We start from the raw sequence: 15,104 nt of genomic DNA, 5'->3' as shown, positions 1-15,104 counted from the left end.
GGGGGTCTTGTGATTGTTTCCTGCTCCAAGCCACTTTACAGCTTAAAAATAGAAAATAAATTTTCATCCTTGAAAGGAAATTAATTCATGTAATAAGTCTAGATTCTGGGAAAGAAGAAATAACAGCAATGCATGAAAGATACTCATGTCAGCTTTGCTAGAATACAGAGGCTGCACCAGGGCAAACCCAGGAAAATGCCGAAAGGTAGACAAGCTGCGGTAGGGTGCATTCACAGGATTCAATCTTGTCTAGTACCGAGAAGATTGAGTTTAAGGTTTTAAGCAGTGATGGAGGTTGGGAGTGGGAGTAGCAAGCCTGAGCACAGCAATGTAGCATCAGAGTCACATAGCTTTGTAGCATGGCAGACACAGGGGCTTGCCACTTGAGTGACTGATTCAACACCGTTGGTTTCTTTCATTTAAATACTTGGCTAATCTTCTGGAAACTGAGCCTTTTCATTGAAAGGTTAAGGTCTAAGCGATCTCAAATGTTAGATCCAAGGTTACCCCATCTTGCTGAGCTAGGACACTCAGTGACCCTCAAACATCAAATAAACAAAGTGTCTTACATATTTTTTAAAAAAAAATCAAAGGCCCTTCTATCTTAGAAATTTCATTCTAAGGTCTACTTCATCCTAAAAGAGACTTCCCTAATGTCACTTCATAAAAGTTTACATAAATAAAATGGTATTTAAAAATATAAGCAATAGCAAAATTATAAAAATAGCCAAAATCTTCTTACTTTTTTTTAAGATTCATCCTTTTATGGGAAGGTAGATCCACAAAGAGGAGAAAGATCCTCTGTCTGTTGGTCCACTTTCTAAGTGGTCACAATGGCTGGAGCTGAGTCAATCCAGAACCAGGAGCCTGGAGTCTCCTCTGGGTCTCTCACATGGGCACAGGCCCCCAAGGCCCTGGGCCATCCCCCACTGTCCTCCCAGGCCATAAGCAGAGAGCTGGATAGGAAGTGGAGCAGCCAGGACATGAATTGGTGCCCATAAGGCATCCTGGTGGCCACAAGGTGAGGATTTATTTAGCCACTAGACCACCGCCCTGGGCCCAGCCAAAACCTTTTGTAAAACTTAACTAACTTTGTTGATGTAAATAATGTTTTTATGGCTTCTTGCTTGAAGCAGGATAGACAGCATGTTCCTATTTTATATGTTTCTTCACATAATTAGAATCTACAAAGATCAATGCCAGGAAAAGGGTGGTTAAGCAGAGTGGTAGTGGAATGACAGAACAATTACTTCTTCTTATACGTTTTGAATAACTTATTTATAGAACACATGATTTGTTTTATTCTAAAAACCGTCAGATTATTTTATGTGGACATTGTGGTACAGCTCATCAAGCCACGGCTTGATATGCCTTAGTTTCTGATCTAGTGCTCTGCTAACGCACTCTAGCAGGCAGCAGGTGATGGTCCAAGTGCTTGATTTCTTGCAACCCACATGGAAGACATACACAGATTTCCCGTCGTCTGGCATCAGCTTTATCCAGGCCTGGGAGATTTGGGGAGTGAACCAGCAGGTGGGACATCATTAACTGCCTATCAAATGCTATTGGAAGAAGCTCTTGCTATACTAAAAATGTAATAATACGTTTTAAAATAAATAATAAGTGGGACTAGAGAAAAATCTGTTTTCTGTTACTCTTTGAACATGGGTCAGAGTATGACTCACCTTCCAGCCTGGGGGTCATTACCATGTGGGGGTCTGTACATACAATAATGAATTGATATCCTAACCTCAGTATTCTAAAGAGTACAAAGGATATCATATCTTTTATTAAGAAAACAAGATTTATTAATTTGAAAGAGAGAGAGAAAGAGGGAGGGGTGGAAGAAGGGAGACAGAGATACAGAAGAGAGAGAGAGAATCTTCTGCCTCATGATTGATTCCCTAAATGGTTGCAGTGGATAAGGTTGGGCTGGGTGGAAGTCAGAGATTCATCTGGGTCTCCCATGCTGGTATAGGGACCCAGCCTATTTGGGCCAGCTTCCGCTGACTTCCCAGGCACATTAGCAGGAAGTGGAATTGAAGCAGAGCAGCTGGGATTCAAACTGGTGCCCACAGGGAATGTCAGCACTACAGGTGCTAGCTTCATCTGCTAGGCCACAAGCTGGTCCTGCGTATCATATCTTAGCTTAGTCTACAGCGTCACAGGCAAAACAAGCAGGTTTCTTGAATCTGTGCATAACGTGTGTTAAGTCCAAAAGATCTGATTACCCTTCCTTGAGTCAAAAGATCTCCTCTATTTCCCTCAAATTTTCTTATTTAAGACACAGTTTGGTGCATATTTCTAAAACGAGAAATCAAGGAAAAACAAGGAATTATCCTTGGATGAAATACTAGCCAGAAAACAATGCTGAAATATTTGGTTGAAAATAATTACAGTTGATTACGGCCTCCAGATCAGATAGATGTACATAGGCACAATAGCTTCTCTAGTGGAAGAAGTAAAACCAGAGAGTGAGGTAGACCATACCATCTGGTGAGTTTTAGTAACAGCTTGTCTACCATTCTCTGGCCCTGAGCAGGTATAAACTAGCAGAACATATGGATATTGCTCATTATACAGAACCTTGTAGTTAAAGAGGCGGGGGAGGGGCAGACTCAGAAATGCTTTAGTTACAGCAATAGATGATAAAGCAAGGTGAAGTTTTCCACTGATTTCTCTATAATTTATTGCAACTAACATTGTCACTCAATCCCCCAGCCACTGAGTTACTGTTTATTGACTGCCTACTGTGTACCACACTCTGAATTACTCTCTGAATAACATGACGGAAGTTATGCTCTGCACTCTCAGGGGATTTGCAATCTAGGTAGAGGAAAAAGAACAGGCAGTTGATAAAACCACTATAAAATATTTTGAAGAAAAAGCTTCATTGTCATTAACAGTATTTATTTAGTAAGAGAAAGCACAGTGAGTAGGATTATTTTAAGGAAATTCTATACAAATTGCTTTTGGTACCAATCTCAGAAAGATGCCAATTTTGTTGTAAAGGGATAATTAACCTCTTAGACAGTTTTAAATACAAGTGAGATGAGGGATGTTTAATGCTTTCAAGTCTTTTGGAACCATATTACAATCTGAGAGAGCATTTGCGTGACAGTTCCAGAGGGAAGGGAAGAATTGTGTAACGCATGAAGTCATTAAAGAGGATCCGTGATGTTTCCTGCAAAGTTATCTTAAAATCCAAAGTTCTGAATCAACACTTTCTTCATAAACACCAGCAGGAAACACTGTGTTCACTTGGCCCCTTTTGCCTCTGCAGCAGAGTCAGGAATTCCAAGGAGACGTGTCTATATCCTGGACCCAAACAAGGTCTGGTGCACGCCAAATGACCAGCTTTTATAAGAATACAGTAAGATCGCTTTCAGATCAGGCCAAACTACTGTATCTCACATTTCATGAAACAATCCTATGAAAATGTAAGCAGGGGCCCCCACAGCTGGCTTTGGTTAAAGAGCACTACCTCACAGCAGGAGTATTAACAGGGGAAAACCAGGTAGCGCTTGGTTAATGTCAACTCCCATCAAGAAAATGGACTTGATCAGCATCCCACATAGTTTCGGCCCTCCACAACAGCCTGCTGCAGGAAGCATGAGCTCAGATCCCATAATAACATGGTTGTGCCCACCGTTTCCATGAAAGAGTTCTTGTGTAGAAAGCTAGCCATTTGCTTACTAGATGCTAACTGGGAAAAGAATCATAGAATTCATTTTGTAATGCATATGCCTAAAAGCCACTATGGTGTTGTCTGCAGCTTAGCTTGAAGCTAAGATTTTCTCTTAAACTTTTTTTTATTATGTTTTTAAAGAAAGATTTATTTGTTTTTATTTGAAAGTCAGATACACATAGAGAAGGAGAGACAGGAAGGTCTGTCATCTGCTGATTCACTCCCCAACTAGCCTCAACAGCTGGAGCTGAGCTGATCCAAAGCCAGAAGCCAAGAGCTTCTTCTGGGTCTCCCACATGGGTGCAGGGCCCCAAGGCTTTGGGCCGTCCTTGACTGCTTTCCCAGACCACAAGCAGGGAGCTGGATGGGAAGCAGGGCTGCCAGGATGAGAACCAGTGCCCATATGGGATCCTGGTACATGCAAGGCAAGGACTTTAGCAACTAACCTACTGTGCTAGGCCCAGATTTTCTCTTACATTATTCACAAGTCTACTGAATTAGGTAAATATCTGTTCCTCTATTTTTCCTTAACTATGCTTTAATTTCATACCCCTTCTCACTTCCCACCATATCCTGACTGAGTTTCAGCATTTCTCCCAGCCTTGCCTCATTGCCACTCTGTACCCCTCCTCCTAAAAAAGGTATACCACTTTATATAAATTGTTCCTGACAAGTTGGCCACTCATAGTTGCTTTTTTCCCATCTTGTCTACACACATATTTTAATATATTTATTTAAGATACTGGAGCTGGTATTGTTGTATGACCCACTTTACCAGTGTCTATAGCACTGGCATTTATTGTGTCAGTTCAAGCTCCTACTACTCCACTTCCAATCCAGCTCCCTGCTAATGGCTTGATAAAGCAGAAGACTTCAGGGCTTGGGTCCCTGCACCCACATGAGAGCCCTGGAAGAAGCTACTTGCTCTGATCTGGCCCAGCCCTGGCAGTGTAACCATCTGGGGAATGAATGAGCTGATGAAACATCTTTCTGTCTCCACTTTCCACAGTCCCCATACCCCCGCCGAAAAACAAAATGAAGCAAAACAAAACAAAACAAAACAACAACAACAAAAAAGACCCAGACAAAACAAAACAAGCAAAGAAAATTCTTTGTTGGGGGCTAGCTACCATTATGACTCGGTGGGTCAAGTCACTGTTTGCCACGCTAACATCCTATATAAGAGCCTTGGCTATTCTGCTTTTCCAAATTTCTGTCTGGAAAGGCAGGATAAGATACCAAGTATTTGAAGTATTAACGCTTTGCTACTCATGTAGAAGACCAAGTCGGAACTTCTGGCTCCTGGCTTCAGCCTAGCTCAGCTGTGGCTATTGTGCTATTTGGAAAGTGAACCAGCAGATGGAATACATTCTCTTTCTTTTTCTCTCTCTGTATTCTTCCTTCTCTCTCTCTGCCTCCCCACCTCCTATTACTTTCTCTTTAAATAAACAAACTGCAAAACAAACAAAACAAAAAAAACTTTGCAGGGAAAAAATTCTTCTTCCTGTCTTCTCTAAATGGTTCAATGAAAATATTTTTGAGGCACTGCACTGTAACTAACTTCTCTTTATGGGCAGGTGTCTGTAGAATTTCCCTAGTGGTCTCCTAGCATTCTGGATTTTGTATAAAACCATGTATCAGTGTCCAATTCCTGCATCTGCACTCAAGTGCATACTCAAAGTCCTTCCTAGCCAGACTGCAGACTCTAGAATCATATGCCTACCACCTGCTGTGCAGGGATGTTCGGCAGATACACCGACATGCTGTGTCTTCAGGCATTGGCACCCTAGCCTGCAGTACCTACTGCCATCTCCTATTCATGCTCTTACCACTAATTCAGAATGCACTCAGCAGATGTACTCTTGAGGGAGTCTCCATGAGCCTCACACAGAAGTTGGACCTTTTCCTCACTTTTGCCACTAAACATTGTTGCATTCTGATTCATGCAGAACCATGGCTCAACTTAAGGAAACTTTTGAGGTCAGAAAGCTTTGTCCCATTTTTCAAGGCACTATGTTATTTGTTAAAAGAAAGCAAAAAGTATTGTACTTAGAACAGGGATTTTCCCTTCTGCTTCTTTTTTTTTTTTTTTTTTTTTAAGATTTTATTATTACTGAAAAGCCGGATACACAGAGAGGAGGAGAGACAGAGAGGAAGATCTTCCATCCGATGTTTCACTCCCCAAGTGAGCTGCAACGGGCCGGTACGCGCCAAACCGATGCTGGGACCAGGAACCTCTTCCAGGTCTCCCACGCGGGTGCAGGGTCCCAAAGCTTTGGGCCGTCCTCTCCTGCTTTCCCAGGCCACAAGCAGGGAGCTGGATGGGAAGTGGAGCTGCCGGGATTAGAACCGGCGCCCATATGGGATCCCGGGGCTTTCAAGGCGAGGACTTTAGCCGCTAGACCACGCCGCCGGGCCCCCTTCTGCTTCTTAATATTAGGTTAGGAAAATGCTAGTCTCTGTACTGATTTTTTTAATCATTATTTTTATTTGTTAAGAAAATGTGAGTGGGAGTGAAAAGTATGCTACCACCCACTGGTTCACTCATCAAATGCTGGTGATGCCCAGAGCTGGCCTGGGTTAGAGCTATGTGCCAGTATGACCATCCTTGTCTTCCATCTGGGTTCTAGCAACCCAACTATTTGAGCTACCACTGCTGTTTCCATGGTCTGCATCAGCAGGAAGTTGGAGTTAGGAGCTAGGTGGAAATCAAACCCAGGCACTCTCATGGGATGTGGGTATCTTAATCACTAGATGAGGCACTCATTTCTACTTTGGTAATTTTTCAAGGAAGCACAGGTTTCTCTTAAACTGTTGTGCAATTTCTACTCAAATCTTTCTTGCCAGTATAACCTAGTTTATTCACCTGAGTGGGCATTTTTACTTGTTATAGTGCTTTAAAGAAGAGAACTACTTAGAAGTAGACATTTAATTTTTTGATTTGATATCCATCTCTCCTTTCTCAATAATCATCTCTTACTTAGCTCTGTACCACCTGAATTCCTTTCTTGGAAAAACTGGCCATTTGGTATTCTTGGGAAGGTTTTTCACTCAGCACATGCATGATTTGTTTACATGCTTCTGCTTAGAATGCATTTTGCTTCCCATTTTTGCTTTTCTGACTTCTGTTGTTCCTGTAAAGATCAACTCCATTAGTGTACTAGTACCTTTTTCTTTCTGTGGCACCACTGATTCTAATAACAAGCTGAATCAGTTGAATAGCTGTCCTTTGCTCCATCCCCTAGCAGATGTTAGGTAAGTATATTTGCTTCCAACTTTCAATTACAACTTTTACTCCTTGGGAACTGTAGACAGCTACATAAATTAGAAACCTTAAAGAGCGAGTTTTCAGGCAGTTAAACAAGAATCTTTGCCTTGGGCCCAGCGTCATGGCCTAGTGGCTAAAGTCCTCGCCTTGAACATGCCGGGATCCCATATGGGTGCCGGTTCTAATCCTGGCAGCTCCACTTCCCATCCAGCTCCCTGCTTGTGGCCTGGGAAAGCAGCTGAGGACGGCCCAAAGCCTTGGGACCCTGCACCTGCATGGGAGACCTACAGGAAGTTCCTGGCTCCTGGCTTCAGACTGGTGCAGCACCGACCGATGTGGTCACTTGGGGAGTGAATCATCGGGTGGAAGATCTTCCTCTCTGTCTCTCCTCCTCTCTGTATATCTGACTTTGTAATAAAAATAAATCTAAAAAAAAAAAAAGATTCTTTGCTTCAAAGTAGCCCTCTGAAGACAGCTGGAACATGAATTACCCGTCACTGCTTTCTAAAGAGCCTTCGCTATAGTTGAACCTTGTAGGTAGAAATCAATATTGAACCTGCTTAATACCAACTATTGATGAAAGAGCCTTTCCCATCAGTTACATGTTTGTTTTCCATGTTTAAAGTGGGATTGTATTTAAGGTGTTTAATTTTGGAGGTAAGAAAAATGGTGACAACCCAAACCAAGTAACAACATAACCCAATGCTGGTGAAACTAAAGAACAGCTTAGAATTTCCTATACAGAACAGGCATTTGAGCAGTTCCAGATCTGACCACTGTGATTCTCATCTTCACACACAGAGGACAATTTTTCATGGGAAATCCAACAAGTTCCTGGAAAATGAAATGAAGTGCAACATCAATCCCATAGAAGCACCAATTTGAACCTTGGTTGCCTCATTTCCTGCTTGGCTCCCTGCAGATGGACTTTGGGGAGACGGCAGCTGATAGCCCAGGTGCTTTGGTGCCTGGCATCGACACCAGATGGAAGGCCCAGATGGAGCTACTGCTTTTGGTCTGGTCCAGCCCCCGCGCTGCCATAGCCATTTGAGGAGTGAACCAGCAGATGACGATCTCTCTCTGCTAATTTGCCCTTCAAATGAATACATCTTAAAAACAAAGTAGGCATTTGTATCTCTCTACTGTCATGTTTTTCTGTGTGACATCCACATTAAATAATTTCAAGGTCTATAGGAATGTCAATCTAATTTCAGTGTGACCGTGTTCACTTCTATAGTTTAACATGCCTAAATCTCACTGAGAGCATGATCGTTTTGTAAATAACTTAGCTGCTGCACTGAGAATTAGTCCCAGAACAGGTACATCCTGAAACAGATGCTGCACTGATAAATAAATAAATACTTTAATTTTAGCTTTGAAGCAAGTCATTTTAATGAAGTGGGAAATGACACTCAGATGTTACACACATCTCTTATATGATAAAGCTGTGTTGTTACAGTCATTTGTAGTTTAGAGTATAAACCCTTGACTACTACCCTATGTTGTCTTTTCCTGCAGCAAATCCCTGTAGTTTTCAGTGTGATGTGATTTTTGGAGCCAGTGCTCCAGTACAGTCAGTGAAGTCACAACTTGCAACGCTGACATTCCATACTGGAGGGCCCCTTTGAGTCCCAGCTGCCCTGCCTTGGGTCTAGCTTTCTGCTAATGTGCCTTGCAAGGCAGCAACATATGACCCATGTGATTGGACCCTTGCCCCCTACATAAAGACCCAGATAGAGTTCCTGGCTTCGCCTGATCCAGCCATAGCTGTTCTAGTGGTGATCCAGCATCCGCTGTGTTTCCCTGTTTCTCTCTCTTTCTGCCTCTTGGCTTTTGAAGTAAATAAATACTTCTTTTTTTTTTTTTTTTTTAAAGATAGGATCTCTGCGACACACTGGCCATTCCTAGGATTGTTTTGTCAAGTGGTGTGGCAACTAAGGATGAGAGGCATTGAATAACATGCCTGAGATATGGCAGAGTCACCTTTCCAACACAGGCCAGTTGAAGTCTACATTCTTAAGTTCTTACTTCACATGATGTGGACTTTTGCACAGATTTGAACTTACTGAGAGTTTTTTCCATTGGCCATTTAGCACCATTCTTTACATTTAGGCACTTAGTACACATTCAGATAAACATCAAGATCAAATCATAAAGCCTCACGCATGAATCTGGCTCTACCACTTTACGACCTTGAGTAAGCTGATGACTACTGATCTTATTGGAAGTGGTAAATGGATATCTTTTCTATCACAAGTCGTTTAACATGAAAGTCAAATGGGAGCATAGAACAATGTTCCCTAAGACATAAAGCTCAATAAAAACTAAATGCAATAGATTAATTTACAGAAAGGCCTTTATCTGTACTTCTGAACACAACATGAAAAACAAAATAAAAAAGCTTTATAGGTTAGAGGGAACCATCTGGCTCAGTAATGATCAGTTTTTACTAGAATCTTTGTTTTTAAAGCAACTAGGATCGTCTCCTAATAAATGGAGATTACTTATACTCTGTAAAACTCCAGAAGGGGGAAACGGATTTAGAAGAGAGGTGATAAGACACAAGGACAGAGTGCACTGCTTTTCCTGGGATCAAGAAAGCAACACTCGGGCCCGGGCCTGGTGTGGTGACCTAGCGGCTAAAGTCCTCGCCTTGAACACTCTTGGATCCCATACGGGCACTGGTTCTAATCCCAGCAGCTCCACTTCCCATCCAGCTCCCTGCTTGTGGCCTGGGAAAGCAGTCAAGGATAGCCCAAAGCCTAGGGACCCTGTTACCTGCGTGGGAGACTTGGAGGAAGTTCCTGGCCCTTGGCTTTGGATCTGCACAGCACTGACCGTTGCGGTCACTTGGGAAGTGAATCATCGGATGGAAGATCTTCCTATCTGTTTCTCCTCCTCTCTGTTTATCTGACTTTGTAATAAAAAATAAATACATCTTCAAAAAGAAAAAAAAAAAGCAATGCACAAAATACAGGGGAAATGCCCTGGGTCTATACATCTGTCACTGAAATGTCTTTCAATACTTTTGCCTTATGGTTTTCATGATTACGAGAATTAAAATACCTGATTAGGAAGCAGACATGGAGGCATAAAAGCTACACTTCCACCTATGGTGCTGGCATCCCACATGGGCCCCATTCATGACCCAGCTGCTCCATTTCCTATCCAGCTCCCAGCCTATGGACTGGGAAAGCAGCAGAGGATGGGTCAAGTCCATGGGACCGAGGCTGCACTCATGTGGGAGACCCAGAAGAAGCTCCTGGATCCTGGCTTCAGATATGCTCAGCTCTGACCATTGTGGCCATCTGGGGAACGAACCAGCAGATAGAAGACCTCTATGTCTCTCCTTTCAGCAATTCAAATAAAAATAAATTAAATGTTAATTTAAAAAAAATACCTGATTATGCTTTCCATTGAACAACTGAGTCAAAAAAACAGCTGAACTGCAAAAGCTTCTCATGGTCATGTGAAGGGCTTGTTGAAATGCAGATGGATAGGTCCTCCTGCTCAAGTTGGGTACAGTCGACCTGGGATGGGGTGGGGAGGAAGACAGCACCCCAAGTGATACCATGTGCTGCTCTGTGGTCAGCACTTTGAGAACCATTGTCTGCCTTGATTTCTTGCCAGCTGTGAAAGACACAGCAAATTAGCCAGTGCCCAGTTTTGAAAAGACTGAATTTGTCCAGTGCAAACCTATATGAAACAGACACCTGTCACACAGAAACGTAATTCTGTTTCTTAGTAACATTCTGCATCAGATTGCTAGGAAGAAACAAGGCATTATTGCCAAGAGAAAGTATTAACCCTATGTAGTATCCATCACCTTTTTTTTTTTTTACTCAAATTGAACAGAGTTTCAAAACTCACTGTTGTGGGATTGTCACCTTCTATTTCACCTCTTTCCTTGGTTCTGAATTTACCTGAAAATGGAAGTGCACAGCCCTCATGCATTCAGCTCCTTGCTAAGTTCCCTCCAGCTCCAGACTCAGTGAGCCTTGTTTGCTCAGACTTCTCAGCAGCTGAAAGCAGTCAGAGGTCACTTGTCCCTAGCTTGGAGAAGCTGTGACTGCAGGTGCAAACCGCCAGGCTGTTTCTGGCTGGAGGCAGTGATTCTTACGTTCCTGAAATTGTGTGGTCTTTTTTGGTATTCAGATGATGTGAAAATTATCAAGGACTAGAAAATTAAATCTTGTGATTAAAATAAGTCGGGAGAATATGAAAAGGGCAATGGGAGTAGAGAAGAGGTTCTATTTGGTCACCACAATTTTTGGACCAGGAAGCAATTGGTTCAGATCCTGCCTGTTCTGGTGAAGCAGACTTCCTTCGAAAGTACAAGAAGCATGCGGGAAGGGTACTAGGCATGGCCACCTGCCCAGCTTAGTGGGTAATGAGCGTGTGGGGCCCTATATGCATTTTTGAAGAGTTTTTATTTCTAGCCACATCGCTCAGGGTAGTCCGGGTGGTCCCTCCCTTCCCACTTCCTCCTGCTAGAATGCTGACTTCAGGGAGAACTGCGGCTGCTTCTCTGTCGGGAGTCTCAGAGGGTGTGGGGAGGGTTTCAGGAGACCAGTGGAGGTCATTCTGACCAAGCCAAACAGCAGACTGGGAACAGACAGTAACTGCCTGTCCGTTCTAGCATGAAAACAGGCAAACATGCCGCCTTTGTTATTATTGAAGCGCTTGAATGATTAGCATTTTTCAGGTAGGATGAAGAAACTCTCCTCTTGCCTTGAGTTTTCACAAAAAGCACAAAACTCAGACAAGCCAAAACTCCCAAATCAGATAAAGGTTTCTCTAGGTCCTCTGACTCCCCCAGATAAGAAAGCTGCAGTGCACAGTAAGTATGCAATGCTGTCCAAGGTCACAGAACCAGCTGCTCAGGTGACGGGATCTGACCTAAGCAACGGGACTTCAGATCCCACCCCCCCAACTGCTATCCCACTGTGCTGGGTGAGAGGCAGCCAGAGGCCAGGGGCTGCGGCCACCTCTGGCTGGTTTGTCTCTCATTGGAACCTTGCCTGTTGACTGTCTCCAGGAGGAGGCGTGGAAGCCTCACAGGATTAATCCTGTCAGGCTACACTGCCATGAGTTTGGCTTCCCTCAATTTACAGAGCTGATGTTACAGACATTTCACCTCAGTGTGATTTTGGTGCATTTCAGCTGGACAACTTCAACTTCAGAATTAACATAGAAGCAGAGAGGACTTTAAAGAACCGCATCCTGTTAGCCAGGTGCTTCATACTGCCAGAATCAGGCTTAGGAAGAAGCTGGTCAAGAATGTGGAAGAAGTGGCCTGTCCCAGAAATGCATGTTAGAAAGACCACGGAAAGCTCCTCGGTGCTCTTAGAGACTTCCCACTCTGCACTCTCCGTGTGGGATGCAGGAAGTGTGACATGATGTATTTCCACATACCCAACACTTCAGCAAAGAGAAAAAAAAATCCTCCCTCAGATAAGGCAGAGCTCATAACCTCCAACACTGGTGAACACTCACGGCAATCTGCCTGCCTTACAGTTATTGATGAGACCCAGTTCCCTTAACTGAGGGGAGTGGTGGTGACTGGGGTGGACAGGACACCTGGCTCTGTCTGAGAAGGGCAGCCTGATGAAGGTTCAGGTTGCTGGAATGAGAGGCAAGCAGAGAGACGAGTCACTCTGTAGCTCTAATGGTTTCCCACGCACTCTTAGTTCCTCCTTTCCCTACAGCCAGCAGATGCGGCTGCGTGGGGAGCCAAGTTCAGTTGTAAGAAGGATCAATTAGGCGTCTCATCTAAGCCATTGCAGGAACCTTATCAGGCACCTCCAAGGCTTTTCTGTAGTCGCTTCCTCCCCTGTGGAATTATGGCTCAGCACCTTCTCACCCACACCTCTCTTTCGCCTGATTAGAGCCGAAGTATTTTTATGAAGTCATTCTATGGATCATTAGCAACATTGACTATTCATGAAGTCGCCTTTGGGTTTTTAAGTCTTTCCACGTGTCTGTAAGCTTGTCTCTGTTCTCTCGGTTGACAGAGTTGCCTCTCTTCCAAACACAAAACTCCAAAGAAAGAACAGTGGCTGAGGGGGTGGATGTGCCGGGAGACACCGCCTCCAGACTCTCTAAGTGTTTCTAATCCAGTTATATTTCCTTTTAGACGCCAACAGCTCCCTGCTGAAATCAACAACCGACCTGAATTCCAGGCTAGGAATGAAGTCAAAAAGCAACGTCTCTAGAGACAAGCGACGGAGTCAGCTCTATGCCATGAAAACCCGCTGTGTTGACGGGAGGGGGGGGGGGAGGGCTCCCTGCTTAACTCATTCACTTTCCCTCCCTCTCCAAGGATTTTGACTCCTTTTCCAGCCACCTCACAGCAGGCAGCTGCTATTTACATGCTGCTCCCGGCTTTGGGCATTGAAAACAAGTTGAAGTCCCTTGGGCAGACACCTCCTGAGGAATGCCGGTGTAGCCTCAAGTGCACATTTCCATGCCATATGTTGTCAGTCACCAGCAAAAGGCTGCTGGCTCTTGGGCACCAACCCAGTCCTAGGCTTTGTCACACGGCAAAAATAAACACCCTTCGAGGAGTTAATTTGGCGGTCGGCAGCCACAACAGCCTTTCCACCACGGCTGCCCGCGGGTTCTTAAAGGAGCGACACACGCGCATACACACACGCACGCACAAAAGGAGGCGATTATTAAATGTCACAGGCTGGGCGTCTGGAATCAGACCCCCCAAAAGTGAACACATGCCAAGGAAGCATTTTACCGATGGCAGGCCACCCAAACGCGCCTCTCCCCAAGCACCCTGTGTCATTTCTTGAGAGTCCCCGCAATCCAAGATCTGTGCCCAAAAGGAGAAGGGGGTGGGGGTCTTGTGGGGTGGAAAAGAAGAGTGGCAGGAGTGGGATGGAGGGGAGCAAAGGAGGGAAGGAGGTGGGGGGGGGGGTAAAAATAGAGCCAAAGGGAAAGCGGCTCGAGAAGCTACTCACAGGTTAGGAGCTAGCGCCTCCGCGAAGCGAGCATGACTTGTCCCTGGCCAGAGCCTCCAGTGGCAGCGCAGCTGACTCGGCAGGCCCGGCTTAAATAGCCGCGGGCCGGGAGAGCCTCGAAGCCGCTCGGCCACTCCCGGCCAGAGATATGGTTCTAATCAGATGCTGGCAGCTGAGGACTCCCCAGGAATGTGCCGGGATGTTTTCGCAGCCTGGGCTTGGTAACTCCCCCTCAACGTGTCTGCTGAGTCTTCCAAACTTAACTGTTTATTAACTCACGCTCACAAGCCGCGCAGGGGACCGGGGCTCCCTGGGCTCAGCTCGCCCCGTCAGCTGGGGGCGGTCGCAGGGAGCCAGGTGGCACTGAGGGGGACACGAGCCCTGGGAGGCTACGGGAGGGGGCCCGGTGAGGAGGGGTGGGCTGCAGGAAGGGTGCACATCAGGACAGGAAAGGGAAACGCTGCAGGAAAGGGGTGGGACCCACCGAGTCTCATTCCCCAGACCCGTTCCCTGGACTGCCACTTGGGGTGATGTGGCACCCTTGGGGACTTAACAAAGGGCTGCCTTCACAGCAGGCTGCACTGACCCAGGCTGTGGGTCTGAGCGCCTGGCTGCTGTGGTGTGAAGTGGATGGGATACAGTCCCAAGGGAAGGAAACAAGTCCCCCTCGTCAAACATGCGAATGCGCTTAATCCGGTGTGAGATCTGTACCTCTGTAAAACACACTGTATTTATGTATGCAGTGCCACCCTGCACAGAGGGTTGGAACAGCGGCAACTCATACAAAGCATAAGCTATGTCCCTGAGCTCTATTTCTGATGGAAACAAAGATCACATACCACTCCTTTACAGTATATAAACACTCATCTGTTTAATAGGACTTTGCACTAATTTCCATAGTGCTTCCCATCTCTCGATGCGAAGCGTGAGATGGGAGAAATGAAGGCTTTTAAAATATGCACATACATGGTTCTACATTAGTGCAGTGACCAATCACAAACTTAAATTGTCATTGTTTTCAAAACTGATTGGAAAACACCCACCCAAATTCTGCTTTTTTTTTTTAACCAATGATGAAGTAATTTTGATGAAAGGTGTGCTTCTTTCTTTAGTTTGTGTCCCATGCTGGGAGCTTGCAACGTGAACATGCCAACTGGTGCCTCGCATGGTAAGGGAG

The 15,104-nt window shown here is 44.8% G+C and overlaps 1 protein-coding gene across 1 annotated transcript in view; it reads right to left on the bottom strand.

Moving 5' to 3' along the window:
• The window catches only part of DAB2 (DAB adaptor protein 2), a 56,181-nt gene extending 41,896 nt beyond the window's left edge, over positions 1 to 14,285 (bottom strand). Inside the window, exon 1 of the mRNA XM_004583665.3 lies at positions 13,928 to 14,285. The gene's annotated coding sequence lies outside the window, so the exon portion shown is untranslated. The remainder of the gene's footprint in view (positions 1 to 13,927) is intronic.
• Positions 14,286 to 15,104: the final 819 nt, after the last annotated feature.

The sequence above is a fragment of the Ochotona princeps genome, chromosome 23 (genome assembly GCF_030435755.1).
Source record: "Ochotona princeps isolate mOchPri1 chromosome 23, mOchPri1.hap1, whole genome shotgun sequence".
NCBI classification, from domain to species: Eukaryota; Metazoa; Chordata; class Mammalia; order Lagomorpha; family Ochotonidae; genus Ochotona; species Ochotona princeps.
This window is presented reverse-complemented; position numbering and strand designations above follow the sequence as displayed.